Here is a 9,189-nt window from a genome sequence, read left to right on the forward strand (position 1 = left end):
ATGTAATCAGAGTTAGATTTGATTCAGTGATTTTATAAAAACATCTAGGAAGCACAATTTAGCAGTGGGTTGCAGAGAAAAAGAAATATGCTGGCAAAAAAATCAAATTGCGTGATTAAACAGCTCTTCATTTTCTGGCTTTATTTTTATGCTAACAAATTTGTTCTCTGAAAAGTGTCCACAAAGCCAAGTCTCTGATTAACACCTTTGTAGGGATGGTTTTTCACCTATTACTAAATTAAACTTGCTTCATTGGAAAGGCAGCAAGATGTATCCTCATTTCAATGTCTACTGAAATAATACAGGTTGACACCAGGAAACATTAACGCCACTGCATCCTTGCTGCTTTCTCATGTGGAAGTCTGTTTAATGTGAAAACAAGGTGATATCTAATTAGCACACAGGTAAGGAATTAAGAAAATCTTTATTTAAGGGTGAAGATGTTTCTCACAAAATTGTTGACCCAATGCAACATTGAAATTCAAGCTGGAAAGATGATTTTAATATATCACTTGTACATTTTGTATTGCTCTTCTGGTGACAATGTAGTTTGTTTTTGTCAATTACCATTTTAATAATAGGGTAAAGAAAATGAAGTGGATTTTTGAAAAAAAAACAATACTGTCAATATACTATTAAAACAAATTAAAATGGTAAAAGTTATTGTACTTTAAGTAAAAATAAAAGAGACAAAATATCAATCCCAGTTTTGGATTACTTTAATTAACAAAAAAAAAATGCATATAGCAGAGGATAGTTTCAATCTGCCTACCTCTGGGTTATGGGCCCAGCATGCTTCCATTGCAGTACTCTGCTGCACATGTAAGTGCAAGAGATCCTGAAGCACTCACTCATCATGGGAAAGTACCAATGTGTTTCTTCGTTGGTTGATGGAAGAAACATCTTACAAAAACTCTCCAGATTATTGACTTTTGAAAGTTTTTCTAGGAAACGTTTTAGATGAATGCTTATTAGCCTTTGTCAGTATGTGCTTTTGCAAAGTGTCTCTGTGGCGCAATCAGTTAGTGTGTACGGCTATTAACCAAAAGGTTGGTGGTTCAATCCCACCCAGGGACCTAATTGACCTTGTTATCAGATTTTGGTGATCTTTAAGTAGACAAGTCAAAATTTCAAACCCCCTGTTATGGTGTAGGGTACCTGGCCTTCTCTGATGTAATCAGAGTTAGATTTGATTCAGTGATTTTATAAAAACAGCTAGGAAGCACAATTTAGCAGTGGGTTGCAGAGAAAAAAAATATGCTGGCAGAAAAATCCAATTGAGTGATTAAACAGCTCTTCATTTTCTGGCTTTATTTTTATGCTAACAAATTTGTTCTCTGAAAAGTGTCCACAAAGCCAAGTCTCTGATTAACACCTTTGTAAGGATGGTTTTTCACCTATTACTAAATTAAACTTGCTTCATTGGAAAGGCAGCAAGATGCATCCTCATTTCAATGTCTACTAAAATAATACAAGTTGACACCAGGAAACATTAACGCCACTGCATCCTTGCTGCTTTCTCATGTGGAAGTCTGTTTAATATGAAAACAAGGTGATATCTAATTAGCACACAGGTAAGGAATTAAGAAAATCTTTATTTAAGGGTGAAGATGTTTCTCACAAAATCGTTGCCCCAATGCATCATTGAAATTCAAGCTGGAAATGTGATTTTAATATATCACTTGTACATTTTGTATTGCTCTTCTGGTGACAATGTAGTTTGTTTTTGTCAATTACCATTTTAATAATAGGGTAAAGAAAATGAAGTGGATTTTTGAAAGAAAACAATACTGTCAATATACTATTAAAACAAATTAAAATGGTAAAAGTTATTGTACTTTAAGTAAAAATAAAAGAGACAAAATATCAATCCCAGTTTTGGATTACTTTAATTAACAAAAAAAAAATGCATATAGCAGAGGATAGTTTCAATCTGCCTACCTCTGGGTTATGGGCCCAGCATGCTTCCATTGCAGTACTCTGCTGCACATGTAAGTTCAAGAGATCCTGAAGCACTCACTCATCATGGGAAAGTACCAATGTGTTTCTTCGTTGGTTGATGTAAGAAACATCTTACAAAAACTCTCCAGATTATTGACTTTTTAAAGTTTTTCTAGGAAACGTTTTAGATGAATGCTTATTAGCCTTTGTCAGTATGGAATTTTGCAAAGTGTCTCTGTGGCGCAATCAGTTAGTATGTACGGCTATTAACCAAAAGGTTGGTGGTTCAATCCCACCCAGGGACCTAATTGACCTTGTTATCAGATTTTGGTGATCTTTAAGTAGACAAGTCAAAATTTCAAACCCCCTGTTATGGTGTAGGGTACCTGGCCTTCTCTGATGTAATCAGAGTTAGATTTGATTCAGTGATTTTATAAAAACAGCTAGGAAGCACAATTTAGCAGTGGGTTGCAGAGAAAAAAAATATGCTGGCAGAAAAATCCAATTGAGTGATTAAACAGCTCTTTATTTTCTGGCTTTATTTTTATGCTAACAAATTTGTTCTCTGAAAAGTGTCCACAAAGCCAAGTCTCTGATTAACACCTTTGTAAGGATGGTTTTTCACCTATTACTAAATTAAACTTGCTTCATTGGAAAGGCAGCAAGATGCATCCTCATTTCAATGTCTACTGAAATAATACAGGTTGACACCAGGAAACATTAACGCCACTGCATCCTTGCTGCTTTCTCATGTGGAAACCTGTTTAATGTGAAAACAAGGTGATATCTAATTAGCACACAGGTAAGGAATTAAGAAAATCTTTATTTAAGGGTGAAGATGTTTCTCACAAAATCGTTGCCCCAATGCATCATTGAAATTCAAGCTGGAAAGATGATTTTAATATATCACTTGTACATTTTGTATTGCTCTTCTGGTGACAATGTAGTTTGTTTTTGTCAATTACCATTTTAATAATAGGGTAAAGAAAATTAAGTGGATTTTTGAAAGAAAACAATACTGTCAATATACTATTAAAACAAATTAAAATGGTAAAAGTTATTGTACTTTAAGTAAAAATAAAAGAGCCAAAATATCAATCCCAGTTTTGGATTACTTTAATTAACAAACAAAAAAATGCATATAGCAGAGGATAGTTTCAATCTGCCTACCTCTGGGTTATGGGCCCAGCATGCTTCCATTGCTGTACTCTGCTGCACATGTAAGTGCAAGAGATCCTGAAGCACTCACTCATCATGGGAAAGTACCAATGTGTTTCTTCGTTGGTTGATAGAAGAAACATCTTACAAAAACTCTCCAGATTATTGACTTTTTTAAGTTTTTCTAGGAAACGTTTTAGATGAATGCTTATTAGCATTTGTCAGTATGTGCTTTTGCAAAGTGTCTCTGTGGCGCAATCAGTTAGTGTGTACGGCTATTAACCAAAAGGTTGGTGGTTCAATCCCACCCAGGGACGTAATTGACCTTGTTATCAGATTTTGGTGATCTTTAAGTAGACAAGTCAAATTTCATACCCCCTGTTATGGTGTAGGGTACCTGGCCTTCTCTGATGTAATCAGAGTTAGATTTGATTCAGTGATTTTATAAAAACATCTAGGAAGCACAATTTAGCAGTGGGTTGCAGAGAAAAAGAAATATGCTGGCAAAAAAATCAAATTGCGTGATTAAACAGCTCTTCATTTTCTGGCTTTATTTTTATGCTAACAAATTTGTTCTCTGAAAAGTGTCCACAAAGCCAAGTCTCTGATTAACACCTTTGTAGGGATGGTTTTTCACCTATTACTAAATTAAACTTGCTTCATTGGAAAGGCAGCAAGATGTATCCTCATTTCAATGTCTACTGAAATAATACAGGTTGACACCAGGAAACATTAACGCCACTGCATCCTTGCTGCTTTCTCATGTGGAAGTCTGTTTAATGTGAAAACAAGGTGATATCTAATTAGCACACAGGTAAGGAATTAAGAAAATCTTTATTTAAGGGTGAAGATGTTTCTCACAAAATTGTTGACCCAATGCAACATTGAAATTCAAGCTGGAAAGATGATTTTAATATATCACTTGTACATTTTGTATTGCTCTTCTGGTGACAATGTAGTTTGTTTTTGTCAATTACCATTTTAATAATAGGGTAAAGAAAATGAAGTGGATTTTTGAAAAAAAACAATACTGTCAATATACTATTAAAACAAATTAAAATGGTAAAAATTATTGTACTTTAAGTAAAAATAAAAGAGACAAAATATCAATCCCAGTTTTGGATTACTTTAATTAACAAAAAAAAAATGCATATAGCAGAGGATAGTTTCAATCTGCCTACCTCTGGGTTATGGGCCCAGCATGCTTCCATTGCAGTACTCTGCTGCACATGTAAGTGCAAGAGATCCTGAAGCACTCACTCATCATGGGAAAGTACCAATGTGTTTCTTCGTTGGTTGATGGAAGAAACATCTTACAAAAACTCTCCAGATTATTGACTTTTTAAAGTTTTTCTAGGAAACGTTTTAGATGAATGCTTATTAGCCTTTGTCAGTATGGACTTTTGCAAAGTGTCTCTGTGGCGCAATCAGTTAGTATGTACGGCTATTAACCAAAAGGTTGGTGGTTCAATCCCACCCAGGGACCTAATTGACCTTGTTATCAGATTTTGGTGATCTTTAAGTAGACAAGTCAAAATTTCAAACCCCCTGTTATGGTGTAGGGTACCTGGCCTTCTCTGATGTAATCAGAGTTAGATTTGATTCAGTGATTTTATAAAAACAGCTAGGAAGCACAATTTAGCAGTGGGTTGCAGAGAAAAAAAATATGCTGGCAGAAAAATCCAATTGAGTGATTAAACAGCTCTTTATTTTCTGGCTTTATTTTTATGCTAACAAATTTGTTCTCTGAAAAGTGTCCACAAAGCCAAGTCTCTGATTAACACCTTTGTAAGGATGGTTTTTCACCTATTACTAAATTAAACTTGCTTCATTGGAAAGGCAGCAAGATGCATCCTCATTTCAATGTCTACTGAAATAATACAGGTTGACACCAGGAAACATTAACGCCACTGCATCCTTGCTGCTTTCTCATGTGGAAGTCTGTTTAATGTGAAAACAAGGTGATATCTAATTAGCACACAGGTAAGGAATTAAGAAAATCTTTATTTAAGGGTGAAGATGTTTCTCACAAAATCGTTGCCCCCATGCATCATTGAAATTCAAGCTGGAAAGATGATTTTAATATATCACTTGTACATTTTGTATTGCTCTTCTGGTGACAATGTAGTTTGTTTTTGTCAATTACCATTTTATTATAGGGTAAAGAAAATTAAGTGGATTTTTGAAAGAAAACAATACTGTCAATATACTATTAAAACAAATTAAAATGGTAAAAGTTATTGTACTTTAAGTAAAAATAAAAGAGCCAAAATATCAATCCCAGTTTTGGATTACTTTAATTAACAAACAAAAAAATGCATATAGCAGAGGATAGTTTCAATCTGCCTACCTCTGGGTTATGGGCCCAGCATGCTTCCATTGCAGTACTCTGCTGCACATGTAAGTGCAAGAGATCCTGAAGCACTCACTTATCATGGGAAAGTACCAATGTGTTTCTTCGTTGGTTGATGGAAGAAACATCTTACAAAAACTCTCCAGATTATTGACTTTTTAAAGTTTTTCTAGGAAACGTTTTAGATGAATGCTTATTAGCCTTTGTCAGTATGGACTTTTGCAAAGTGTCTCTGTGGCGCAATCGGTTAGTGTGTTTGGCTATTAACCAAAAGGTTGGTGGTTCAATCCCACCCAGGGACGTAATTAACTTTGTGATCAGATTTTGGTGATATTTAAGTAGACAAGTCAAAATTTCAAACCTCCTCTTATGGTGTAGGGTACATGGCCTTCTCTGATGTAATCAGAGTTAGATTTGATTCAGTGATTTTATAAAAAACAGCTAGGAAGCACAATTTAGCAGTGGGTTGCAGAGAAAAAAAATATGCTGGCAGAAAAATCCAATCGAGTGATTAAACAGCTCTTCATTTTCTGGCTTTATTTTTATGCTAACAAATATGTTCTCTGAAAAGTGTCCACAAAGCCAAGTCTCTGATTAACACCTTTGTAAGGATGGTTTTTCACCTATTACTAAATTAAACTTGCTTCATTGGAAAGGCAGCAAGATGCATCCTCATTTCAATGTCTACTGAAATAATACAAGTTGACACCAGGAAACATTAACGCCACTGCATCCTTGCTGCTTTCTCATGTGGAAGTCTGTTTAATATGAAAACAAGGTGATATCTAATTAGCACACAGGTAAGGAATTAAGAAAATCTTTATTTAAGGGTGAAGATGTTTCTCACAAAATCGTTGCCCCAATGCATCATTGAAATTCAAGCTGGAAATGTGATTTTAATATATCACTTGTACATTTTGTATTGCTCTTCTGGTGACAATGTAGTTTGTTTTTGTCAATTACCATTTTAATAATAGGGTAAAGAAAATGAAGTGGATTTTTGAAAGAAAACAATACTGTCAATATACTATTAAAACAAATTAAAATGGTAAAAGTTATTGTACTTTAAGTAAAAATAAAAGAGACAAAATATCAATCCCAGTTTTGGATTACTTTAATTAACAAAAAAAAAATGCATATAGCAGAGGATAGTTTCAATCTGCCTACCTCTGGGTTATGGGCCCAGCATGCTTCCATTGCAGTACTCTGCTGCACATGTAAGTTCAAGAGATCCTGAAGCACTCACTCATCATGGGAAAGTACCAATGTGTTTCTTCGTTGGTTGATGTAAGAAACATCTTACAAAAACTCTCCAGATTATTGACTTTTTAAAGTTTTTCTAGGAAACGTTTTAGATGAATGCTTATTAGCCTTTGTCAGTATGGACTTTTGCAAAGTGTCTCTGTGGCGCAATCAGTTAGTATGTACGGCTATTAACCAAAAGGTTGGTGGTTCAATCCCACCCAGGGACCTAATTGACCTTGTTATCAGATTTTGGTGATCTTTAAGTAGACAAGTCAAAATTTCAAACCCCCTGTTATGGTGTAGGGTACCTGGCCTTCTCTGATGTAATCAGAGTTAGATTTGATTCAGTGATTTTATAAAAACAGCTAGGAAGCACAATTTAGCAGTGGGTTGCAGAGAAAAAAAATATGCTGGCAGAAAAATCCAATTGAGTGATTAAACAGCTCTTTATTTTCTGGCTTTATTTTTATGCTAACAAATTTGTTCTCTGAAAAGTGTCCACAAAGCCAAGTCTCTGATTAACACCTTTGTAAGGATGGTTTTTCACCTATTACTAAATTAAACTTGCTTCATTGGAAAGGCAGCAAGATGCATCCTCATTTCAATGTCTACTGAAATAATACAGGTTGACACCAGGAAACATTAACGCCACTGCATCCTTGCTGCTTTCTCATGTGGAAGTCTGTTTAATGTGAAAACAAGGTGATATCTAATTAGCACACAGGTAAGGAATTAAGAAAATCTTTATTTAAGGGTGAAGATGTTTCTCACAAAATTGTTGACCCAATGCAACATTGAAATTCAAGCTGGAAAGATGATTTTAATATATCACTTGTACATTTTGTATTGCTCTTCTGGTGACAATGTAGTTTGTTTTTGTCAATTACCATTTTAATAATAGGGTAAAGAAAATGAAGTGGATTTTTGAAAAAAAAACAATACTGTCAATATACTATTAAAACAAATTAAAATGGTAAAAGTTATTGTACTTTAAGTAAAAATAAAAGAGACAAAATATCAATCCCAGTTTTGGATTACTTTAATTAACAAAAAAAAAATGCATATAGCAGAGGATAGTTTCAATCTGCCTACCTCTGGGTTATGGGCCCAGCATGCTTCCATTGCAGTACTCTGCTGCACATGTAAGTGCAAGAGATCCTGAAGCACTCACTCATCATGGGAAAGTACCAATGTGTTTCTTCGTTGGTTGATGGAAGAAACATCTTACAAAAACTCTCCAGATTATTGACTTTTTAAAGTTTTTCTAGGAAACGTTTTAGATGAATGCTTATTAGCCTTTGTCAGTATGGACTTTTGCAAAGTGTCTCTGTGGCGCAATCAGTTAGTATGTACGGCTATTAACCAAAAGGTTGGTGGTTCAATCCCACCCAGGGACCTAATTGACCTTGTTATCAGATTTTGGTGATCTTTAAGTAGACAAGTAAAAATTTCAAACCCCCTGTTATGGTGTAGGGTACCTGGCCTTCTCTGATGTAATCAGAGTTAGATTTGATTCAGTGATTTTATAAAAACAGCTAGGAAGCACAATTTAGCAGTGGGTTGCAGAGAAAAAAAATATGCTGGCAGAAAAATCCAATTGAGTGATTAAACAGCTCTTTATTTTCTGGCTTTATTTTTATGCTAACAAATTTGTTCTCTGAAAAGTGTCCACAAAGCCAAGTCTCTGATTAACACCTTTGTAAGGATGGTTTTTCACCTATTACTAAATTAAACTTGCTTCATTGGAAAGGCAGCAAGATGCATCCTCATTTCAATGTCTACTGAAATAATACAGGTTGACACCAGGAAACATTAACGCCACTGCATCCTTGCTGCTTTCTCATGTGGAAGTCTGTTTAATGTGAAAACAAGGTGATATCTAATTAGCACACAGGTAAGGAATTAAGAAAATCTTTATTTAAGGGTGAAGATGTTTCTCACAAAATCGTTGCCCCCATGCATCATTGAAATTCAAGCTGGAAAGATGATTTTAATATATCACTTGTACATTTTGTATTGCTCTTCTGGTGACAATGTAGTTTGTTTTTGTCAATTACCATTTTATTATAGGGTAAAGAAAATTAAGTGGATTTTTGAAAGAAAACAATACTGTCAATATACTATTAAAACAAATTAAAATGGTAAAAGTTATTGTACTTTAAGTAAAAATAAAAGAGCCAAAATATCAATCCCAGTTTTGGATTACTTTAATTAACAAACAAAAAAATGCATATAGCAGAGGATAGTTTCAATCTGCCTACCTCTGGGTTATGGGCCCAGCATGCTTCCATTGCAGTACTCTGCTGCACATGTAAGTGCAAGAGATCCTGAAGCACTCACTTATCATGGGAAAGTACCAATGTGTTTCTTCGTTGGTTGATGGAAGAAACATCTTACAAAAACTCTCCAGATTATTGACTTTTTAAAGTTTTTCTAGGAAACGTTTTAGATGAATGCTTATTAGCCTTTGTCAGTATGGACTTTTGCAAAGT

General features: G+C 34.5%; 1 non-coding gene across 1 annotated transcript; it reads left to right on the forward strand.

The window, feature by feature from the left end:
- The first annotated feature begins 5,680 nt into the window (after window positions 1-5,680).
- Window positions 5,681-5,754, forward strand: TRNAN-AUU (transfer RNA asparagine (anticodon AUU)). The gene has a single exon. It is a non-coding gene; the product is annotated as a tRNA-Asn (tRNA).
- Window positions 5,755-9,189: the final 3,435 nt, after the last annotated feature.

The sequence above is a fragment of the Pseudophryne corroboree genome, unplaced genomic scaffold, assembly GCF_028390025.1.
Source record: "Pseudophryne corroboree isolate aPseCor3 unplaced genomic scaffold, aPseCor3.hap2 scaffold_704, whole genome shotgun sequence".
Classification (NCBI taxonomy): Eukaryota; Metazoa; Chordata; class Amphibia; order Anura; family Myobatrachidae; genus Pseudophryne; species Pseudophryne corroboree.